At 40.8% G+C, this 24,832-nt stretch overlaps 1 protein-coding gene across 4 annotated transcripts in view; it reads right to left on the bottom strand.

The window, feature by feature from the left end:
• Positions 1 to 24,832, bottom strand: part of LOC116841973 (talin-1) — an 89,817-nt gene that overhangs the window by 44,733 nt on the left and 20,252 nt on the right. For 2 of the 4 annotated variants that reach the window (XM_032810568.1, XM_032810569.1), the window contains one exon: positions 711 to 859. The gene's annotated coding sequence lies outside the window, so the exon portion shown is untranslated. Of the gene's footprint in view, positions 1 to 710; positions 860 to 10,281; positions 11,098 to 14,360; positions 14,571 to 24,832 lie in introns of those variants that run through there. The other 2 variants (XM_032810567.1, XM_032810570.1) reach the window with 2 other exon arrangements.

Here is a 24,832-nt window from a genome sequence, read left to right as displayed (position 1 = left end):
ATCGGATAGGTTTTCCAGTTTTTTAAACGTACGCGGTGAATCAACCTCCCACGTCGAGCCGATCCCTGAATCCCAATTCTAAATATTAATATAATTAACCCCGCTGATTAACCTGATGCCTATTAATATGTTTAATAAGTAGCATTACTATCACTAGATTCGCTGAACATTCCGCGCGACGAAGGCTCAATTTAGCCGAATGCCTGAAAAAAATGCAAGCGTGGCGGCACACTCACGCGTCCTCGAATTACTCGCACCCACGGGGTTGAATGAAGTGCATCCCCGCACCCTTCTCCTTGCGCCTCCTTCCCCCTGTCCGATCTCGAAATGCCTATTCAAATTTTACGGGCCATATTTGTCGCAATTAAGTATAATGTTTTTGGGCTTATGGCCCAGAAATATTCCATATTGAGCACGGGGGTGAAAGCAAGGAAGCTCGCCTCGATATAACACGGAACAGAGATAAATTCGCGAGGGAGGGGCGGAGGTGCGACCCTGAGGGGGTTGCACGGACGAGGTGAAGGGAGAGAGCAGTGAGTTTATAGCGTCGCGGAGGTATAGCAGGCACTTTCACGATTCGTCTGACTCACGCTGAAGATGCGACGGAGAGGGATGCGCACGGATGCGGGATCTCTTTTACGAGATTCTCCCGACGAGAAAGTGAGCAGTGAATACGATTTGCGTACCGGAAGCGGTCACTTCATACTTACCGCTTCGTCGTTGCTTTTTACGTCGTTGCCGCTGCTGCTATTATTACTGCTGCTATTGTTCCTGCTCCTGCTGCTCCTCCCCCGCTGGTGTGCACCGAAGATTTGCGTTCGTTCGTTCTCGCTTCTCGTCGGTCAGTTGAATCTGAAAGCTGAGGTGACAATATTGTTTTCAGATAGTCGTTTAAACATACTCGTGAAATTCCTTCGAGTAAAGTCTCACAGGTGAAAATTCACTCGAAGCAATTGTGAAAATACCGCCACGAGTGAACGCTTCACTCAGATTTGAAATGGATTTTTCATTCACATATGGAAAGAATTTTATAACGAAGATCACTATATAGAATTTTGTAACTGAGGAATAATTTATTTATTATACTAATATATGTTCTCTCTCTCTCTATTTCTTTCTCTCTCTCTCTCTCTCTACATTAAGAAAAATTTCTTTGAAATAAAAAATACACTTTCCTAAAATCGTCGCTTTTCATGAAAGGAATTGTTTATTCTATTTAAGCAAAAAATTTAGATTTTGTGTTCTCTTCCATCTCTCTCCTTCTCTCTCTCTCTCTCTCTCTCTCTCTCTCTCTCTCTCTCTTTTATTTCTTCCTTTATAGTATTATTTATTCTTGTTTATTATTATATAAACGAATATTGTAGCGGGATAATTTTCTGTAATTTTGAAAACACCACGTGATAAATTTAAGTAATAAAGAGCGTATGTATGAGTTTACACAATCATCCCATTCGCACATTGTTTGTTCAGTTGTCCGTCGATTAATATATATTGGATTGTTGCGTAATTTCTGTCGTATTGCGCTTACCTTCGACGCGCAATGAATTGTTATTAAACCTGTTTGTTTAATTGCGCTGCTAGTATAGTTGCCTTCTACCTTTACAAGTTATCGGTAATAATGATTAATATATTGCTGATTAAATAGGTTTTCTTTGAAAATTACATCAACTTTAATTTTACCCAAAATACGACAGGAAGTATGCAACAACCTAATATCTCTATTCTGCCGCGAGTTCTTTCGCCTTGGAGTGGTTGCGCAAAGACCTCCGGCTCCAAGTTCGCGCGAAACAACCGCCGAGTAACCCTATCCCTCGCGCGAAACCGCGCGACACCAACAATATGGAACGTGCCTGGCACGTGTCGTCGGGGAAGGACAGAAAAAGAAATAGAAACTCCAGAAACGGTGCCGTGTTGGCAGAAAAATTCTCGGCGACTCTTCCACCACGCGAATGACGCGAGAGAAAGGGAGAAAGGGGAAAGAGGGGGAGATGGCGCCTTGAAGATTTTCGCAAATTTCGGGCGCGCCGGTGGAGAACGTGAGAAAAGGAGCGGAGGCGGTGGCGACGGCGACGAAGGCGGAGAGAGAGAGAAAGGGAGACAGAAAACGAGAGCGAGATCTCGATAGAGAGACGAACGGGCAAAGCGGAAGGGGAAAACAGGAGAGGCAGAGGGACAAAGGGAGTGAGAGAAACAGCAAAGGGGGTGAGTGCTGGCGGCGTTATGGCGGGCGCCGAGGGTGGCGCCGCGACGCTTTGGCGCCTCCGACGCCGAGACGCTCCACTGATGCTGACTGCATGTACCCACGCACACATCCGCATCCCTCTCGTTCCGATTTCTCAATCCTCCACCCGCCACCCACTCACTCACTCACTTTCTCTCTCTCTCTCTCTCTCTCTCTCTCTCTCTCTCTCTCTCTCTGTTTCTCTCAGTCCCTTTCTTTCATTCTTCCGCCGACGATGTCTCTACACGTAATACACGTACGCGCAATGAGAGTTCGAGATTCTATTTCACACACGCGTACATGCTACCCCTTCCGTCACCGCTGTCCTAAACCGCCATGCGTATACGGACATTCTATGCAGACCAAGACGAGGGTGGCCAGCACGACGGGGGACGTGCGGACGATGTTAGGTGCGCGCACTAGAAGCGGAACTGGAATCCGTTCTCGACTTCGGCGTGGAAAGGCGAGGTCACTCGTCTCCGACTCGGTTCCGAGGGTGTGGCATGTGTCAAGTAGGCCCGAATCGCCCCCGTTTGGGCCGTATTCCGATGGAATTTATCGCGACGCGCGTGGGACTGGGAGAACGGACTGTCGTTGACGTCTTGAACGTCCCGAAGGACACGCTCTCAGCCGTTACCTCCTTAATTAAAAAATCCGTAGCGATGATGAGAGCTCGTTCAGGGAAAGAGGAAGAGAAGGAGAGGGAGAAAAAGAGAGATAGAGAAAAAAGAGATCCGTAACTTTTGCGCTGGTTGAAAAGTTCGCTACCGGCGCTGAGAAAAAATGATATCTCTTTTGTGGAAACACAGCGCGTCAGAAGGAGTGAGAGTGAGAGACTAAGAGCGAAAGTGTGTGTGTGTGTATGTGTGTGTGTGTGTGTGTGTGAGAGAGAAAGAAAGAGAGGGGACAAATTTTTATAACTGTGCGAAACTGTAAAGCAGTCAATGACCTGTCAATAGTCGCGACAGTGCCAACAGTCACACGCCGTCGACCCTATAATTTTGCAACAGCGGAATCGTAGCGACGATAATGCCGCTCGATTGCGGCCACATACCGGGATTAGGCGGCGTTGCTGTGTGATTATATCTGCACGGGCAAATGTAGAGTGGGAAGGAGGGGATGAGAGAGAGACAGAGAGAGAGAGAGAAAGAGGCCTGGGATCGATGCCATGCGATGACTGTTAATTAACGAACCCTCTATCACCCCCTCCCCCTCCTCCTCTTCCTACCTCTCCGTCGAAATTTCTTTACGCGCCGCATAGCCCTCGTCTCTCCCTCTCTCTTCCTTTCTCCTGTACTCGGCCGCTCCGAAATTGAGAATGGAAAGCGGCTTAATAGGTCAATTAACAAGTCGATAGCGACCTCTTGACCTCGGAAATTCAAAATATAGAAATCTATGGACTTAAGGCTTAAACTTATGTTTAAGTATTTTTAAGTCTTTAAGAATCTCTTTTCAAGTATGCCCGAAAAAATTTCCTTTCTCTCTGGTAAAATATTAAATTCCTTTTAACTTATTCAACTTTAAATGAGTTAAAAAATTTAAATGTTGTATTTTTTTAAATTCTCATAGCAAGTACAAATTAGATATATTTTGTATTTTGCCTTTCAAAATTCTTCAGAGAAGACAGCAATAAAGAGAAAAGAAATATTTTAAGTATGCTTATTTAAAGAAGTAAGAAATCTCCGGAAAGATTCGCGCAGTCATTTCAAATCACCACTAACGAGGTCAAATCTTAAGTCAAATTTTAATCTAAGTTTGTACATCCCGTGTCTTTTTTTTCTTCGCTAAAAAGAGACGAGAGATTTTCTACCCGTTAATAAATAAATAAATTTTGTAATTCGAATGAGATGTGAATCAAAATGTTTCCACGTATTCTTAAAAACACGTATGTTTGCTGTAACGTTGATGTCATCAGTCTGTATTGATCTATTGAGTCGTTTTCAGACCCTTCTTTAACTACCGAGTCGTGTTCCTCTTCGTGTTTGTTTGCTCTCGGAATTCCTACAGACGCGCGCGTGCGTGATCGGGTCGAAAAATTAACAATCGTGTCAATTATCGCGCGCCTTGCGCGATATGCAAACAAGTAGGTGCGACTCGCACGCAATCGTCGTCTCTTAAATTATGATACGCATTATGAAAATATGACAACGGCCATGGAATTGCCACCTCGTATTACGACGAGAAGGAAAGAGAAAGAGCGCGAGACAATAAGGACGGAGCAGAGAAATTGAGTTGTGGCTTGTTACGAATTTATTGTACCGCTCTTAATCCCGTCGCCCGGGAACTTCTTGCTCTACGCGCAAATGTACTTTCTTAGTTACGCATATCTCGTCGTGTTAGTCCACCGTTAACCCCTCCTCCTCCTCCTCCTTCCGCCTACCCGTCTTCCCGCCGCCACCGCAAATTATTTCGCGACGATGAAATTCAAAGTCGGTCGATTTTTCCAGCGAAAACGCGATATCGCTGGAATGACGTAACAAACGTGTAATAAATGCAGCCGGAAGTCGACGTCATCATTGACAGAATGTTCTCACCTGGTCGTTTCCCTGATTAATACGGGCACCCCCCGACGTAGGCATTTATTCACGTAATTACTCCGGTAGAAAATTAATGTAGTTTTCGAGCAGTTACTGGACAGCCATGTTAACTTTGGTCCGGTAATTGAAGAGTAAAACTACTTGGGATTCGAATCAAGATATGACTGCGCTTTTCCCGCAGTTACTGCACATGAAAAACGCGCAAAATCTGAACCCATTTACTCAACGAAAACAAGACAGATAGACAAAAAGCCATTCAATTAATCAGTAACTGAGTCAACTGCTCATAAAATGATTTTACTTTAATAATACTCCATTTTTCGTATATATTTTCCAACTAAAAAATCTTAATAATAAAATTTCCATTATCCCATTTACTTTTACTCACTTTTATTTCGAAACCTTCTAAAAATGTTGCCATCACAGGGCTTAATATTGTGTCAGACGCTTTATTTCCTTCAATTTCCCTTTTCTACAAGTTCACTCTCATTTCTCACGTAATTTTGCTTCTTTAATAATGTAAACAAATATTTCTTAAATTTATTCACGACAGATTATAACACGTGTACATCACGAAATTTGACTTGAGCATCACTGATGTATCTTGGAAAAAATCAGTTGACATATTGTACAGTGAACTGCTTCACACAAACTCCATCAAGTTATTCTCCAATTCCTACGCAGTAGGAAACCGCGTTTCCTACTCTCACAATTAATAAGATACATTAATACTGGACAATAACTGGGCTACAGCTGAGCAACAATCAGACAGGCGTCCACGCAAAATGCATGTATCTCTACAACGACAGCGATGTATTTTTTTAATCAAGCGACTCGTTGAACGTGTAACAGGACGCGCGACGCAACGCGCTCTCTATCAATTCTGCATCAACGTGCAAAACCAGTGGATCGTGGACTAAGGACACAAATTGGCGCGAGTATGCGCGATTGAATAGTTTTCGAACGAACGAACGAACGAGAAAGAAAAATTCGAGCGGAGCGTGTAGTCGGGAGTATACGAGTATAAGTAGAGAATAAGTGTCCTTCAGACTTCCGCTCGTTATCTAACAAATGTATTCTGCGCGATACGCCGTCGCGGACAATGCGTAATAAAATATCTCGATCGTCGTAAAAATGGCACAAGAGACAACTAATAAAGCGCGCCGCGCCAATCGTAACGTATAATCCTGTAATGGGGTTGTTGCACACGTAGGTTATGCGAGGATCATAACGGCCATAAATTCAATGAATCGTCCTGTCCCGCCTCGTGCATCGATTCGTGAGGAGATCCTCGTTTGCCGTAATGACTTGGCGCGTTCACGACGAGGTTATCGCAACGGAAGAAAAAAAGGGAAAGAAGGAAAAGCGATCTGAATTACAATGCAACACAGTGTTTCGCGCGAGGATTTATCATCGACCGGAATTATTTTTTTATTCTCGCAAGTAATCCTCCCAGCCGCGGGATTCGTGGAATTCCACGTGAATTATGCACCGAGTTTAGAAACGAACGCGACGGATCTCCGTTCGAAGATTCACTTCGACGATTGACGAGCGCTTGCGTCGAGGAATGAGAAGTGAATAAACAAATAAACGAGAGAAGAATCAAGTCCGTTGTATTTCAAGTGATGGAAAGCACGCTGAGAGAAAAATGTTTGATATATTTGTAACTTACAGAGAGAGATAATTATTACAAACTATGATCATGTAAAGCAATTCTCTCTTTTTACTAAATTCTACTATGATATCAATGATGATAATCTCATATGCATACTATCATTCGTGTTGAAATATACCAAATATACTAAAAAAATATGATTAGGAAAAAAACATGGTTAGAACTATAACTTCAAGCAAAATCAACCACTCTTTTCTCAGCAATTGCGTCAGGTCTCGCAATAACAGGCAAGTGCAAAATCCGAACACATATTTGGAGTCGATGTCTGTCGCGGGGAAACGTATCGTGCGGGTGATCGTGCCGGAGCACACTCGATACTCCAAGTATCGAGTTGTTCCCGCAACGACGGCCCCGTAATATCATCTGCCAGCGAGCATGGAGGACGCGCGCGTAAAAGGGCAGATACGTTTTACCCCTCGGTCGACCTCGGTAAAATCTCCTAATAAGTTCGGTAAATATCGGAATCACTGTTATTTTTATGCTCAGCGCGTGCGCGCGCGCGTTCGTCCGAGCTGATGACACGATGGATGGAAGGTGTCTCGGAGCGAATGTAAGGATAATCCATTAGACGTACCGTAACCCGAAACCGCGCAAACAAGGGCGCTCTTGGATTAAATGTGACGGATGGACGCGGATGGACGGACGGCCCTGGACTGGGACTCGTCGTTGAATGAACGACACAGTTGCGAGAAAAAGAGAGAGAGAGAGAGAAAGAGAGAGAAAGTGAGAGCGAAAGAGCGACAAAGTGAGAGAGCGAAAGAATGAGAAAGCGAAAAAGCGAAAGAGCAAAAGAGTGAGAGAGCGAAAAAACAAGAGAGCGAAAGAGTGAGAGAGTAAAAAAGCGATAGAGCAAAAGAGAGAGCAAGAGAGTGAAAGAGCAAAAGAGCGAGAGAGTAAAAGAGCGAAAGAGCGACAAAGTGAGAGAGCAAAAGAGAGAGCAAAAGAGTGAAAGACCAAAAGAAAGAGAGAGAGAGAGAGAGAGAGAGAGAGAGAGAGAGAGAGAGAGAGAGAGAGAGAGAGAGAGAGAGAGAGAGAGAGAGAGAGAGAGAGAGAGAGAGAGAGAGAGAGAGAGAGAGAGAGAGAGAGAGAGAGAGAGAGAGAGAGAGAGAGAGAGAGAGAGAGAGAGAGAGAGAGAGAGAGAGAGAGAGAGAGAGAGAGAGAGAGAGAGAGAGAGAGAGAGAGAGAGAGAGAGAGAGAGAGAGAGAGAGAGAGAGAGAGAGAGAGAGAGAGAGAGAGAGAGAGAGAGAGAGAGAGAGAGAGAGAGAGAGAGAGAGAGAGAGAGAGAGAGAGAGAGAGAGAGAGAGAGAGAGAGAGAGAGAGAGAGAGAGAGAGAGAGAGAGAGAGAGAGAGAGAGAGAGAGAGAGAGAGAGAGAGAGAGAGAGAGAGAGAGAGAGAGAGAGAGAGAGAGAGAGAGAGAGAGAGAGAGAGAGAGAGAGAGAGAGAGAGAGAGAGAGAGAGAGAGAGAGAGAGAGAGAGAGAGAGAGAGAGAGAGAGAGAGAGAGAGAGAGAGAGAGAGAGAGAGAGAGAGAGAGAGAGAGAGAGAGAGAGAGAGAGAGAGAGAGAGAGAGAGAGAGAGAGAGAGAGAGAGAGAGAGAGAGAGAGAGAGAGAGAGAGAGAGAGAGAGAGAGAGAGAGAGAGAGAGAGAGAGAGAGAGAGAGAGAGAGAGAGAGAGAGAGAGAGAGAGAGAGAGAGAGAGAGAGAGAGAGAGAGAGAGAGAGAGAGAGAGAGAGAGAGAGAGAGAGAGAGAGAGAGAGAGAGAGAGAGAGAGAGAGAGAGAGAGAGAGAGAGAGAGAGAGAGAGAGAGAGAGAGAGAGAGAGAGAGAGAGAGAGAGAGAGAGAGAGAGAGAGAGAGAGAGAGAGAGAGAGAGAGAGAGAGAGAGAGAGAGAGAGAGAGAGAGAGAGAGAGAGAGAGAGAGAGAGAGAGAGAAAGTGAGAGCGAAAGAGCGAAAAACGAGAGAGCGAAAGAGTGAGAGAGTAAAAAAGCGATAGAGCAAAAGAGAGAGCAAGAGAGTGAAAGAGCAAGAGAGACAGAGAGAGAGAAGTAAGAAGAGTGTCGAAGGACAGGTGCAGCAATAACCGATAGCGAGCAGAGCCGAGCGCGAATTTACGATCGCGCGCGGGGCAGCGAGAAATTCGAGCGTCGCGATTTAAAAGCTGAATTGGCACCGGCGCTGCTGCGGATCGGCGGATAAGCGGTTTACAGCTACAAAGTCGTTCCGTGAATCTCGAGCTATTTGTCTCTCGGAGCTTCGTAACATTAGCGGTAAGGTGTTTGACTCGAATTACACCGCGGTTTCCCGGATGACTCGCTCGCCGTCTATTTGCGACTTGTTCTTTCAAAGATTCCCCCAGCTAGACGCGCAAGTTCCATTTGCGTCATGGTCATATTCCGAGCAAGTAAAAAAATCGGTTTAGCGATAACGTTGCTACGTTTTTGAGATTTTTTAGAGGAAGAACTCTGATAAACATCATTTGTAAATAGCAAAGGTTAATAGATTAATAACGTTATTTGTAAGTGAAATTAATAACCACGATGACAACGTTATACGTATGCGAACGTTTCTATCCGATGCAGCTAACATATTCTACAGTAAAAATTACTATTGAATTTTATAGGAATAGATCGACACTTTGCTGTAATTGATTATCTTTTCATTTGATATATGTACTGTTTATTAAATAATACTATTTATATTTTAGGAATTTAAATCTGCTATTACACTGTTATTAAAAAATATCCTATGTTTCTGACAAAATATACTACGTTCTTTAGCAAGATAGACCTTGCTGACAGTCTATTTTTGTTCCACTAGAAATATAGTAAAATTGAAAAGAATTTACATGAAAAAAAAAGAAATTAATATTCTCTCCGCGTAAGAATTCATTAACGTTCTCTATGCCGCAAACAGCGCGTACGTGTTGAAGAAGTGTAACCCTAACGCGGGACAAATGGCAGATACTTTTCTGTATAGAACCTCCATTCAGGCAGTCAATGCCTGCCGTAGCTTTGTCTTCCGTCAATCCGTGCTACATCTGGATTCGAGCGAGGACCGGAAGGGCTCCCACTCGGCGGAAGTTTAAGTGCAAAATTGTAACGCGATATACACGGCATATAAATATAAATATAATTAAGAAACTTTGCATGTAATATTTTTATTAAGAAATCAATAATACTTTACTTTTTCTGTCATTTAAATTGCGATGAAAAAGAAACCTCAAATTTCGCAACTGATTCGCAGATAAAAAGATTACCAAATAAAAATATCAAGTAAATAATTGCTATCAAATAAAGTTCTTCGCATGGAATATGCCAGGTTTTATTAATTAGATATATTTTTCTAACTAATGATGTGAAATCTTTGATTTTATTTGATATACCCAAATAAAATCTTATTGGGTATCAAAATATTTATAGAGTATCGAATGAAATCAATAATTTTATTTACTCGAGTAAGAATTTGACGTCGCCATTTCTAACTTACAAAAGCTGACATATTCGAAATATACACGTACATGCACTGAGAGGAAAAAAATGATTAATTTCACTAAAATTATAATCATTTTGGCGTCAATTATATCTTATTATTATTCTAACAAAAGAGCAGTAGTAGTAATATACAGATAAATTATTATCTCTCACCAATATTACAACACACTTACTCTAAAAATGGTTATCCTGTTATCCTGTTATCCTGTTATACTGTTAAATGGTTATCCTGACTATAATTCCATTACTATGTGATTATAGTCACAAATGCTTTTTCCTCAATGTACGTTTGCGTGTGCTTGGATACGTTTATTTGTGTATGTATAGTGTGTTGCACATTTGGTCAGTACAGATTGCTTACTTGTCTCGCGTGTGCGCCCTCGCACGCAGACTCGCCTCGGAGACGATTTATTCGTTTGCAAAACAGATTGCACTGATTTCTTCACCGTTCAAGGAAATGTGAAAAAGTGCCGCAAATCACTTCGCCCCTCACATCGACCTGTATGCTGACGTAACACCCTCAGTACAGTCGTGTGCGGCCTTCAGGTTCGCCGTTATCAGCGCGCGCTCCGGAGCACAGCATCCGCATAGTGCACATGCATAATCTCGCGCCGATGACGCCACGAGTTCGCGCGATTATGCGTCATCGTCGTGAGCGTGTGCTAAGTCGGTCGACTTCTTCGCGGTCCATTACGATCCTCGAGGAGAAACATGCACGTGCACACGCACGTAAGAGCCGTGACCACGTGTGGATGGGTGTCGCGTGCGTTTACACTCACACGCACTCACACGTCCCGTACGTGCGGAGGCCGTGCTACTAATTTTGAGTCGTCCGACGCGACGGTTCGCGTACGACACGCACCGGACGTACGCGCTCTCCGCTATTTATACACCGCTCGTATACCGGAACTTACGCTTTCCGTTTTTACCGAGCTTTGTTCGTAAACGGCAACGCGTAATTCGAGTATCGCGCCCGGGGAAGGACACAGGAAGAACACTCACACGACGTATTCTCCTTCTTCTTTTCTTTCTTATCTCCGTTTGACTGATGTTTTCGGCAAACCGATGGAAATTAGCGTTCTCCTTTTAACGAGATAAGAGAGGACGTGACGCACGTAGACGCCAAACGCCACTCTGCAACCACGAAGCCTTTTATTAGTCTTTTTCCATGCGGGTTTTTCGAACGTTTCGAAGTCGGATTTCCGCCGGTCAAAATCGAAAGGTCGAGGTCGAGACATTTTGGCTTATGAATGATTCGAAAACGAAACTTTTCGCGCACGCCGTGCTGCTAGAATATAATTAAGACTGAAGTGAGATAAAATTTCCTCGTTTTGTATGTGGATAAGATAATGATATCATAATTTTAACAGTTCATGAAACATTCAAGTAAATAGAATTTGCGCGCTCTCTAAAGTACAATCGTTGCACTAAGAAAAATATTTGAAATTTTATTTGTGGAATATAAAGTTTAATAAAGTTTATATTTCTATGAAAATAAACTTTATATTCCACATTTTCAATTTTACTTTTCTACGTTATATTCTTCACTAAAATACTTATATCTATAACTGATTATTCAGTTACACTGAGAAAAAAATACTTGAAAATTTATTTATAGGATATAATGTATTTCTGTGAATATATATGTGTATGTATATATATATATATATATATATATATATATATATATATATATATGTATATATGTATATATAAATTTTCAAGTATCTTATTGCAGTGTAGAAGTGTATTCAATTAAGTACAGCCACATTGTAATCAGCAAAATCTTGCTGAATGGTTCAGTCAATAGTAACGACTGTTCCTATTATTGATGTACTTTACGAACACACAAACAGTGTTGTTGCATGCAAGGCGCATGGAAGCTGTTAATTCTATCGTCACAAATGCAGAAAGTTGGATTTCTGTATTGCATATTGTGAAGCAAGATTTGACAGTGAAAATCTCACTGTCACTGATCAACGTCAAGTAAGATGTAAGATAGATTAATCAAGTGAGAGTGTTATTGAGAATCAGTGAATCAGTTATTATGTTACTGAGAATCAGTGAATGTTCGGAGATCATCGGGGTGAAATAGTCCTGCTGATTCAATCAGAAACATTTTTCCTGATTCACTTTAAGAGAGCACCAAGAGAGAATTTCTCCAGGTTCAATCTGGATACTTCATCGGTAACTTCGATTTGAGGAAACAAAAAAATTACAAAGGACAATTTGCATACAATTTATATAACGAGAAGTTTTGATACTGTTCCACACGAGCTGATGGGAAAACTTGCGTTCGTGCGTTAGCCTATTTCGATGGATCATGTAGTTTCATACGTCTATTTCTAGGCGAACGACACGTGGCTACTCGTCGTATGTCTCGTTAATAAACGCGGGGGGACTGCGTGCTGTACAACGGTACACGTGTTTAATAATTGCGCATCCTAATCTATATGCGGCGTGTCGCGCGTGATTATATTCCTCGAGCGCATTGGCTTCCAGTGACAAGAGCGAACGCGAGGGGATGGCATTTATTTTTATCAAATTGATCAATTCTTCTGTGAAATTTATCTTTATTCTCTTAAATCTCAAATGTTTCTCTTTTCTCTTCTCTCTCGCTGTGCGAAATTAATAGAGACTTGAGCACTTTTCATTCGTCGACTGTAAATGTAAATCCCTCTAATGTTTTAGCGTTATCTCTCTTCCTATCTGCCGTTTCCGTGTGTATTCTTAGGCGAACGCTGCTCGGAATAACTCTCTATCGCGATCGCGCGGATTTATTAGCGATCTGCGCGCGGTCATAATTTCGATATTCTTATTTCCAGCGTCATTTTAAGAAAGCAAAAACGACGTGCGATATCGACCAATATCGGAATGATATTTGGATAATTGGGTGTGCTTGAACGTCGCGCACGAGACGCGAATCGGGCTTTGCGACTGCTATGATTCTGATTAGCCTCGCTCCCAATTATACCGTACCGCGAAACAGAGCCCCATGCGAATGTGTAATTACTTGATTCATCGTCTATCGCGATAAAAATGCCGATTCCAAGCGAAATTACAGCGAAGAACGAATGTCATAGTTACGATTACACACGCTTCGACATTTGTGGAAAACAGTTCTACCGAGACATTCCGCTAGAAATTCACGTCCACAAGATGACTCACCGATAATTGCCGAATTAATCAAACGAGTCCTCGCCTTCGGGAATATGACGACTACTGATTTGGCCAATCTATTACAAACTCCGAGAATTCGCGCCGACCACGTCAAATAGGGCTTTCCAAAGTGTCGAAAATAGATGCTATATTGATCACTGAACATTTGACATAGATATCGAACAGTTCAAAGATATGCTCCGAAACCATCCGGACAGTAATAAAATTTCCGTCTCAGAAATACGGAACGTTGTGGCAGTGTTAATGGTCGAAGGTGGCTTATCTGTTTCGAGTGAGTGAGTGAAAGAGAGAGAGGGGGAAGGGGAGAGAAGGGAGGGTAGATAGAGAGAGAGAGAGAGAGAGAGAGAGAACAGACAAAACAAACAGAGATTCGACGAAATCGGCCATCCGTGAAGGAATTCGAAAAACCAACAGAATCGAGATTCAGAAGCGGCGATCTTAATGTCACGTATTGCGCGTAGGCAGGTAGCTGAGTAGGAAAACAATCTCGACGGGAAAAGATCTGATATCGCGCGTCGTCAGCTACGCGTTCAGCAACAGCAACAGCAGTAGCAGCAGGACGTCGGCGGGACGACGTCGAGAGTTTCCCTATTTAACCTCTCGCACAGCCTGCCTATTGATTTTCCAGGGGCCTATTGTTTTGGCACGTCGCGCATTTAACCAAACGAAAACCGCCGGAGCGGATATCAATAAGAAGGCGGCCCCGTGTGTGCTCTCCGCACACGCAAGTACATCCCACACAGACGCATACGTACACACATGCGCACGCATGCACGCACGCACGCACGCAGCACGCACGCACGCAAGCACGCATACGGATTGCGCGTACATGCACGCGAATCGCCGTCATCGCCGCGAATTGTTAAACCGCGTCGTGACCTGTCAATCGTCTTTCTGTTGTGAATCATCTCTATTTCTGGAGACACCCGTTGGATAGCCCAACCCCCGCGCACGGGTTTTTGAGGTTAGCTGCGCTCGCGAATCCGATCGACGGCTTGGAGAACGTCACGGGACGACGCGCGACGACGCACGGAGGAGCGCCACGAGGAAGAACGACACGGGAAGAACGGCGATGAAGGAAACGCCAAGGGATGAAAAACAGGGAATCGTGCGGCCGTCGAAGCGAAGGAGAGCGAGAGTCGGAACCATGCCACAGCACGCCCATCCGTCCGGAGAGAATCAGCGGAAAAATCAATATAGACGGCCGCGCGTTTTAATCGCAGGCCGGCGAATTCAGCGCCGGGCGCGCGTCCTACTCACCGCAAGGAATATCCATAGATGCGCGCGGAGCTGTTCTCCCGTCGCACGAAATCAATTTATCACTTCGGGGCAACACTGGCACTACGTCCGACAACACTCCTGCGACTCCGCCGTTCCCGGTTCCGCCTGATTCCACCGTTCCCGTCGTCCAACGGCGGCGACGACAGCGGCGGCGGCGGCGACGACGACGACGACGACGACGACGACGACACAGCAGCCACGACAGGGCCGGCCCGTGCGTGGGAACCTGATGGCCCGAGGAAAAGTTACGTCAACATTTCTCCGTGGCAGATGAAGTTCATTCGCGTAGAAATGAACTTTATTTCACAGAAACAAACTTTATGAAATAGAGCAAATTTTCAAGTATCTTGCCTCATTGTGCCGCAATGCGCCCTTCGCTCGTCAATTTTAATTAAGGGAATGCTATATTTGAAAACTTTACCAATAAAACGGAGGCACTGCTTTTGCACAATGAATGTGTGTGCCAAAATAAATTGCAGTGTTGCTCAATACGTCACTAAAAAGATAAAAAGTTTCAAAATTGACATCTACCCTTAGTCTATCCTTTAATACTGAAAATAAGTAATTATCAATGATTCTTAGTATGATATTTCTATAAGGATACAGCTGTCAGTTAGCTCGATATAAAAGTTTTGTACACTCCGTGCGTTTGCTCTGTTCAGAAAAATTTCAAAGAATACATTGCAGTACTGTCACAATTAAATTTGAAACTCTTTAAAAGGTTGCTAAAGTGGATGACGAACTCTGAGAATGTAGTGAGGAAAAGAATATTAGGAAATTAATTTTTAGGATAAACATTTATTTTTTGCAGAAATAAATTTTATGCTATAGAAATAAATTTTATATTTCACGGATAAACTTTATATCCCATGAATAAGTGTTAAAATATTTTTTTTTCAGTGTATGGATAATGTAGAGACGATTGTCAAACCGTCATGTCAGATAAACACTGACACGATCATGTTACTCTTTTCATATTTCTGAGTATCTTGCTTGAGATTTCAAGTAATGACTATTAATTACGGTTCCATGTCGCTTCCGATTCGATTATTGCTACCCCGAAATTCTCTTCGGAAAAAAGATAAAGAAGCGGGCCGGTGTGAAAAAATAGTCGGTGCGACGAGTACTTCTAACCGTTTCTACGAATAAAAATGTCGACGCAAAAAGGAGACAAAAGGAGACTCAAGTAACCCATGACATTTATGTATATTTTCGAAATACATTAAGATCTGAAAGATTGATATCTGTTCAAAAATGAGAAATGTGTTTAATATGGACGCAAAATGAAATATTTAATAAAATAAAGGTTGGTTTAAATAAAGGTGTGTGTTTAATCGTTTCGACCTAATTTATTAAACATTCTATTTCGTACGATTACGTTGTTAGTTGCTCACGACAGAATCCAATAAATCGAACTTGCATTTGATTTGTAAGGAACATATGCATTGGTATTTTTCTAATATCGTATCTTTTGATAAATAGTTACATACGCCACGCTGGACTGTATGACACGCGATGCCTGTGTGACTAAAACGATAACCTACGATGGAATTGAATAAACTGCAAGGCCATTCAATCGTTTCTAAGCAGTCTTTTTGATCAGGAGTCGCTTGTTGCAGATCATTCAAGTTTCACGAAACAATTCTTTTGTATCCAGCGTTAAATGTGTCTAATCCCGTTTCTAATTCCACGCGCAGAGAACATTATAGTTTCTTTGCGTATAAAATTTTTTCAATTTTATTACGTTTTTAACAGTGCAGGAAGTGACTGTCACACTGTCAGAAAAAAATGTTTGGTATTTGTAACTATTATCACATATAGAGAGATCATTACTATAAATTATAGAATTTATTAAGAGAATCACTTTTTTATTAAATTCTACTATAATATTGGTGACAATAACCTTATACACATGTTATTTCTGCTATTTTCATGTTAGAATAACTAAAAAACATGTTTAGGGTCAACAGTAGCTCTAATTTTAGTTAAATCAATCATTTTTGTCTCAGTGAGATTCATCTTGCTAGGATAAATTTCGCTAGAAATGCAGCAAATTTTTTAACAGCACATTTCAATTCCTAAAATATGAGTAGTACATACGAGACGTAAGGACAACCAACTGCGACAAAATTCTAATTCAGTAATTCTTACTAGAAAATTTTTCTCCGTGCATCTCACCTGTTTCTAATAGGTCTTCTACAATAAGTCACTATACTGAGAGAAAAATGTATGATATTTGGAACTATAATAGCACAGTGAAAATATTATAGTTAGGAATATTATTTTTATAATAGTCACCATAATGTTTGTAATATTTACATAGTAATATAAGCATAGTATAATTGACCCATGTAAAACTTTTACCAAGAATTATAATTATTTGAAATAAAAAGTATAGTAAAGTAGCAAATATTGAATGGTAAGAGAAATTAACTATTTTATATAGTCAATACAATTGGAATATTTGGCAAATATAGGTACATATAATTATATTCCCAAAGTGTGCTTTACTATATTACACATAGAGTGATAAAATGGTGACTATAAATCTGTATTTATTTTGTTATATCTTCATGTTTAGATGAACTATAAATATATGTTTGAGGCCAAAATAAACTATAAAATATAGTGAGATTATAGTTATTCCAATTATTTTTTTCTCTCAGTGTAGTCATAAGCCATAAGTCATAAGCCATAAGCCTATAATTATCAACTTTACTCGTCTCATAGATGTTACACACAACGCCCTGGCGACGTCCTGGCAAGTGGCGTCGATTGCAGCAAGCACGCTCCTGCGCCGATGCACAAATAACTGATCTAAACAAACGCGCGTCCCTCTAAAAATACCGTCTCTAAAATCCATAATCACGGAAAGCGGGACTGTTCTAAATATAAGACGTTCGGATGAATGCGCCAGCCCGTATGGCGTTTAACAATCGCTCCCGTCATCTTTCCACCATAAAAATAACGATTACGCCACTGCCGCCTTACGGTGTGGACGGAGTGGCTCGTAGCCTTGCCCGCAGTGAATTCCGCGAGTTTTTTCTCGCAAAATATCGCTCTATTAGCGTGTAAAATATAAATTTTCATCCTCCCTTCTCTCTCCTCTTCCTCTCGCCGCCTTGCTCTCTTTCTCCGTTAATAAATGAAACATCGATCGCGCAGGAGCGCTACGTTTCATCCGTTATTAATATGACCGGTGCATTCGCGGATAAAAACGTCGGGTCGCATTAGACACGATCGGTCCAGTGGCTGCGCTCTATCCGTGGATGCGCTCGGCGCGTGCGAAGGGTCGAAAACACACGAAATTTCCGACGGGCCGGCGTCCGCGGAGAGCGAGAACGAGAGACCGCACCAAATTTGGTCATGCCAGTCTCCTTCCACAGCCGTGGGCTTTCGTAGTACGTGCTACGTAATCGCGCAATACGTACGCGGTTACTACACACAGCGCTCGCGTCTTATCGCGCGCGCTAGTCTACGCCGCGATAATATTCAGCCTTTTATTTTGATTGCTGGAAGGGCAAACACAAGCGATCTTAATACGGTACGCGCCATGCTGCGCGCGTTCATCGGAGAATTTTAATCTCTCGTAGAAGATTCACGCAGACCCCGCGGCCGAGTGTCATTGCTCTCTAAAGGGAAAACAGTGGTTGATCTAACTACATTATAGTTATTTTTTCGGTCTCAACCGTATTTTTTGCAGTAAAGTGGTAATAGCAACATGCATATAACGTCACCAGCACTAGCATCAGAATTATCGTCAGCGGTAGAATTTAATAAAAAAATATGATTTTCTACACTGTTAAATCCGTAGTGTCAAATTATACTCAATTTGAGTTATTTTTAACCATTCCTATAAGTCGCCACTGCTCCTATTAAATATGTCGTTAATTTAACTAATGTAATGGAGTTAAATAATTTAACTTAAGAAATATATTAATTGGACTAAAATTTAGTTTATTTTTTATTATGTGCACGTTAATGTAACCTTTGTTTTAGTAAAAAATGACTTAATATTGTTTCAAATGGGTTGATTAGATGTGGTTGTTTTTTTAAACACATGTTTTGTGTTAAAATAATAAATTTTGACACACATGATAGTTAAAAATAACTAAATATTATTTAACTCAAGAAATTGGTTTAAATTTGACCTTCCAATATTTAACAGTGTAGATCATTATTTAAAATAATTGTTTCTCTATGTGATTATAGTTACATACACACCAAACTTTCTTTTCTCAGTGAAGTACAATCAGTCTATTTTCTTCACTGTATAATGCTATATTTATAATTGATAGTTCAGTTATCAGATATCGGTCGAACGGAAAAATTTTAAAGCCATATTCAGAGCCCTTGCTTAAAATTTCATCTCACGTGAGATATAAATTGCAAGTTATATCAGAGATTTTTACTTAAATCATACAATATATATTCGTGATATGATATTTTTAATTTAATTTAACTGAAAAAAAAACGATTTAACTGAGGAACTCACGTCTAACTCTAAGGTCCGTATTAATAGTCGTTAATTGATGTCTGTTTCATGTGAGGCACTCAGATGTACTTAAAGTTAGATCTGAGTTTTCCAGTTGAATCGCATTAAACAAGTTTTATTTGCAACTATTCAGGTTAACCAAAAATCTTGTTAACTTGAACAAAATTCTGGTAACTTCAGCCGGAATTTCTGATTCGTTTCAAATCATATTTTCTTATTAAATTTTACCGCTGACGATGATTCTGATGCTGGTGATGTTATATGCATGTTACTATTACTATTTTACTGCAAAAAATATAGTTGAGGCCGAAGAAATAACTATAATTCTAATTAGATCACCCACTGTTTTCCTTTAGAGAGCAATGACACTCGGCCTGCGTGAATCTTCCACGAGAGATGAAAATTCTTCGAAGAACGCCACGTTTCATATCTCACACACAGACATTTAGTTAATTCAATCAAACTTTTTTTCGTGTTAAATCTATCACAATGTACAACGAATGTATGTATTACAGATTTCGCTGTAAAATCTCATCTTCCACTGGACAAAATTAGTGAGATATAAGAAAGATGAGAAATTCTTTTTATATCGATTTAGGCAGAATTATTTTTAGTGATTTACTTTAAGAGAGTGCAATATGACGGCGGCGACGACAAGAAAGGGGGAGAAAAAAATGTCTGCGCTTTAAATAATTCGACGAATGTTAAATTCGGTACTGCGATCGTTGTGGTCGGTAGAATTCTTATCAATGCAACCACAATTGTCGGTAGACGTTCACGCCTGGAAGTGACACACTTCAACGCGTTAATTTTTCGCATTCTAATTTTATCTAATTTATTACTTGATAAACTAATCTCTCTATCTCTGTTTTGTACGTTAAAAATATAAAATTTTTAACATATAAATCGTTAACATATAAATTTTTAACATAAAAATCGTTAACATATAAATATAATGTGTTGTCGATCGAATTTTTAAATGTACTCGAAAATCCGAGTAATTAACGCGTTAGAGAATGTCCGACAATAATTGCGCGTTACGTTTCCAAGTTAGAACATTATTACGCAAATAAGCGACAGACAAACTGGCGCCTTATCATCCGCAATTTATCTTGAGGAAGTGGCTGTGCATATCCTCTTTATTTCGCGGGAAACCTTCGAATAGAAAACCTTCGAAGTTTCATCCATGATTACCTCTGTGTATCGCGAGTATAAACCGTCGTCGTCGCTAATGATAATGGTAATTTGTGTAATTTTTACGTAAAGTGTAACAACGAATATTTTTTACAATCTCGACGCGTATGAAGTTAAAATCGTCTTGCAACGCACCTGAAACTTCCTTAGAAATAAACTATGACTAACTTATACGCCAACACGCGAAAACGTAAAAAAAAGGAAAAAAAATATGTGAGAAATATAAAGACTTCAATTTGCGTGCAACGATAAATTAAATCTCCCAATTAACAATCAGTCAGAAGAATAAAAAATACTAAAAGGGACACACAAGCAAATTCCAGCAGATAAGATCGCCTGAGTTTATCTGCGTTACTATATTCAATATTTTGTAATCTCGATACATGAGATAAAATTAAAATCGTCTTGCAGCGCACCTGAAACTTCCTCAGAAATAAACTATGACTAATTACATGCTGACATGCTGAAACGTGAAGAAAAAAAACATGTGACAGAAATATGAGGATCTCAGTTTATATAGAGAAAAATTAAATCTCTCAATTAACAATTAGTCGGGAGAATCAAAGATGCTAAAAGAGCATACACCAGCAAACTCCAGCAGATAAGATCGCCTAAGTTTGTTTTAGTACATAAAATATTTGGTAATCTCCAGATGTGTGAGATAAAAAATAAATTATCTTGCAACGCACCTGAAACTTCCTCAGAAGTAACCTATGACTAACTACACACCGACACGCAAAACGTGAAAAAAAAAGATGAAGATCAGTTTGTGTACAGAGAAATTAAATCTCCCAATTAACAAAGTTTCAGTTGGTAGAATCAAAGATGCTAAAAAGAACACACACGAGCGAACTCCGGTGAGTGCGAGGCCGGCAGTTTCATTCACGTTCACAGCTAATTTGCCTTTCTTCGCGAAAGAAAGCGCATCGAACAGTTAGAAAAAATGGATCGAAGCGAGTGCAGTCGGACGCGACACGTTGAAAGTAAAGTAGAGTCGCAAGTTCGTACAGATGGAAGGCACAATGATGATGCGACGAACGGTATGTCGCGTCGTCGTCATCGGAAGAGCTGACAGCTAAAAAAGGAGAAAAGAATGCAACGACGACTAGCAGTCGTTACGTTACTTGGGCCGCCCACATTAACGTAACTCGCTCGCTCGCTCGCGCATTCCGCGCGTGTTTGCCGCGTCGGCGTCAAAACAAGGTTGACCCCACGTGTCGTTTCCCTCTCGCGTGGGTTACCCTTCGACTACGATGCACCTGTCTATGGGGATCACGGACAAGGCATGGATGTTTATATAGATACATCTTTTTGCCGGAGGAGGTCAATTCTCATAAACAAACTCTTGTTTTCAGATAACAGTAAAGTAGAGAAAAGTGACTATTTTTATAGAGGAGAGAGGAAAACAACGTCGCGCGGGCGACACAGTCGGCGTTTTAAAGACATATGTACTACACTCGTTTGTGAAACGATTCAAACACATTTTTTTCTGATGAAGTTGGAAGTGTATCAAATTGTCACAAATTGCCCATTATTTACGAAGTTGCATGGTAAGCCTTTATGATAGGCGCCAAAGTGACAATTTGTGATACATTCGACAAAGCAAAGAGGATTCAGAAAAAAAGTATCTTTATTATGTTCTTATCGATCAAATGACTGTCTTAAGATAAATCAGTAAAGTAAAACTTTCACACCGAAAATCAGTGAGTGTTCTTTAATTTTCAGTAAAAACACTCCCTCACCGTTCCGTCTTATTTCTCACTGATTTTGACCAATGGAAGTAAGATTCCATTGCAGAATTTGTAATTTCATTTCAAAAATTTGCTATATCAAACTTAACTTTCTGCGGTTTGCGACGACAGCCTCATGCGTCTTGCGTGCAAAAATACTGCCTGTGTTCGTAAAGTACATCAATAATTGCAATAGTCGCTACGTCACATAGTTTAAACAATCTTTAGTCAAACCTTATTTATTAATGATAATTTTAGTAATATAGCCTCGACTTTCCTTATATCTCGTAACATCCACATAAATCTTCTTAACTTGACTATTCACGATCAGCGCACACTCGAAGAATCTTTTGGCCAATATTTCAAACGAGTCATTGATAACGTAACGAGGGGGAATTGCGAGTTGCGTCCTCCGTGAATCAATGTACCAGAAATTTCTTTGGTAAAATAGGACGAGAGGAGTGCACCCCCGCATAACGAATCGTGACACACATATCTATATACGGCGTTTGCAATAAATTACCTTTGCCGCGTTCGTGGTCTCGGTGCCAGGAGGACGCCAGTGGAGATGAAGCTGGACCACTGCCAGTCTCGCGTTTTTTAATCCAATTCTCATCCGTTTACGGCTTTTACCGTACGAGGCGAAGACTTCCGACGCCGCGCCCCACGTCTAACCACGTGCTACTTTACCGACTAACTTTTACCGGTGGTGGTCTCCATGTGGTGCTACCTACACGTCGGCGTAAGAAGCAGAACTGACGTTTTGCTCGAAAATTCCAGCATTCGAGATTTTCCGCGAGCGCGTACTCTTCGCAAGATAAATGAAAAATTCTCAGGCCCTTTGTGAAATCTCTGTTATCGCTAAAAGCGCCTCTGAAAGTGATTTATAAACCATTTCTGATTGGCTGCAAGCCATGTTTAGGGACGTTCTCGGCGATAAAAGAGAGTTCAGAATATGAACTTTCCTAGGTAGAACAGATATTCAAAATAATATCAATCTGACGTCATTTTGCCCAAATATGGATCAAATTTACGTCATTTTTTTATTAAAATGGCATCAGATTGACATTATTTTGACTATCTGTTTTACTTGGGTTTGTCAACGTCTTATTCGATACGTTGAGAAAATAACATCAAGACAAATTTTGACATCGCGGTATAATTTATAATCTATTGTTTTTCATCAATTATTTCCGGCGATTTATTTATTTCGATAGAAATACGATTGCCCAAATAACAGGATGACATTTTAATTACGTATTAATGACGTGTTATTGCTATTAAAGACGTCATTAATACATCATTAAAACGTCACTTGACGTCATCATGTTTATGGGGTATATAATGTTTACTATAATCAGTGCAATTATGTTATTTTTTAAATAGTAAAATAGCCACAATTCTGTAGAGTCATCCGACATGTATTTTCCTATGTATACTCGAATCCATGAATACTATATTATTCACTAAATCGACACTCACTAAAAATTTCTAAACAGCTGTCTCTAGCTACGCGTTTCCCATGATTATTGATTAATCTAGCGAACGTTTAAGAAATAATCGCGTGAAAAAATTAAAAGAAGAGACTCCTTGTGTGTGTATAAACTTATTATAATTTTATATATTAATTTATCTTATTATTAATTTTGTATATTAATTTATCTTTCTTAACATTCTTACTCTTCTCCTGCTGATTGCGCGTTACATGTGAGCGGATAATCTTCTGATAAAAATACATATGTACAAAACGTCAGTCTGTCAAAATGTCACTTCTGTTTTGTGCACATTCCCGCTCGCCGGATGAATCAACGGTCATAAAAAACGATCAGCTAGAAACGGACAGTCGAAACTTTTAACTATCGATCTGGTGAATAATATAGCGCCAGCGGAACTGAGGTACATGAGTCTCTTCATTTGAAGCTGCTTTAAAAATCAGTTCCAGAAATTATCCCGGTTATCTTCGCGCAATTATCCACGTGAATCTCCTTGTATCCCGTTCGCTCACGCAATAAAACACACTTGAATCCAGAACCACTGAATCCGTTTGTTTTTCTCCATTTAAGTAACGGAGTCGGACGATAACTCATCCCCGCGAGATGGAAATAACTCCTCAAGAAGAGACAACATCAAATCTACTCGGTCGGCGATAAAATCTCCCGAAGAGACAATGGGGGAAAGTTTCTATGGTACTTCGTACACGTTATACCACGGCGATAGCGCGCAATACGAATGGCGAATAGGATAAGGGGGACGATAGACTCATCTAGAAAGAAACATCGAGATCACCCGACTATCTGCTTTCATATTTATTGCCATTCTCACGAGGAGAGAAGCAGTACTTCTTGAACTGCGCAAGTTTCCTGTGAGAGTAAGCGATTATAAGAAATTGACGGGAAAAATACTGTAACGTAAATTCGGGACACGTAAACGCGTTCGCAAGTTGGAAAATAATTTGGAATCCCACACAAAACTCTTAAATGTTTTCGAGAAAATGTATTCTGACGAAGTGGCCATCGATTAAACGACTAAATCGCTAAAAATGAGAATCAAGACATTCTTAAGTAAATGCCTTGTCGTCACGTGAGATTTAATTTAATAATCTAATATTTAATTTAAAAATCTTTTAACATGAAATTTAATTTAATAATCTTTTAATATCGTTTCAGTTTACTCCGCGCAATAAGACAGAAAAAGAAATGCCATCTGATTCTCCCCCGAGCATCGAAGTTAGTCGAACGTTGTCGGTCCCAAAAGTTTATTCCGCCCTGCGGAGGGAGGGCAGTTCGCCGTCGTCTTACTAATAACCTTCGAACATAATAATCGATAGCGCACGAGTAACGAGGATCGTATCGTGAGGAAATAAAATTCTATTACTTCCCTGTCCGCTCGTATTGAAGGAAGTTGCGTCTCGTCCGCTATTATAAGACGACGGTATTACCTCCGTAAAGAAACGACGAAGGAACGAGAAAAGAAGACGCTCGCAGAGAAAAAGAGAGAGAGAGAGAGAGAGAGAGAGAGAGAGAGAGAGAGAG

This window comes from Odontomachus brunneus, unplaced genomic scaffold (genome assembly GCF_010583005.1).
Source record: "Odontomachus brunneus isolate Ranch 3 - 2012 unplaced genomic scaffold, Obru_v1 Obru_scaffold_019, whole genome shotgun sequence".
Taxonomy (NCBI): domain Eukaryota; kingdom Metazoa; phylum Arthropoda; class Insecta; order Hymenoptera; family Formicidae; genus Odontomachus; species Odontomachus brunneus.
This window is presented reverse-complemented; position numbering and strand designations above follow the sequence as displayed.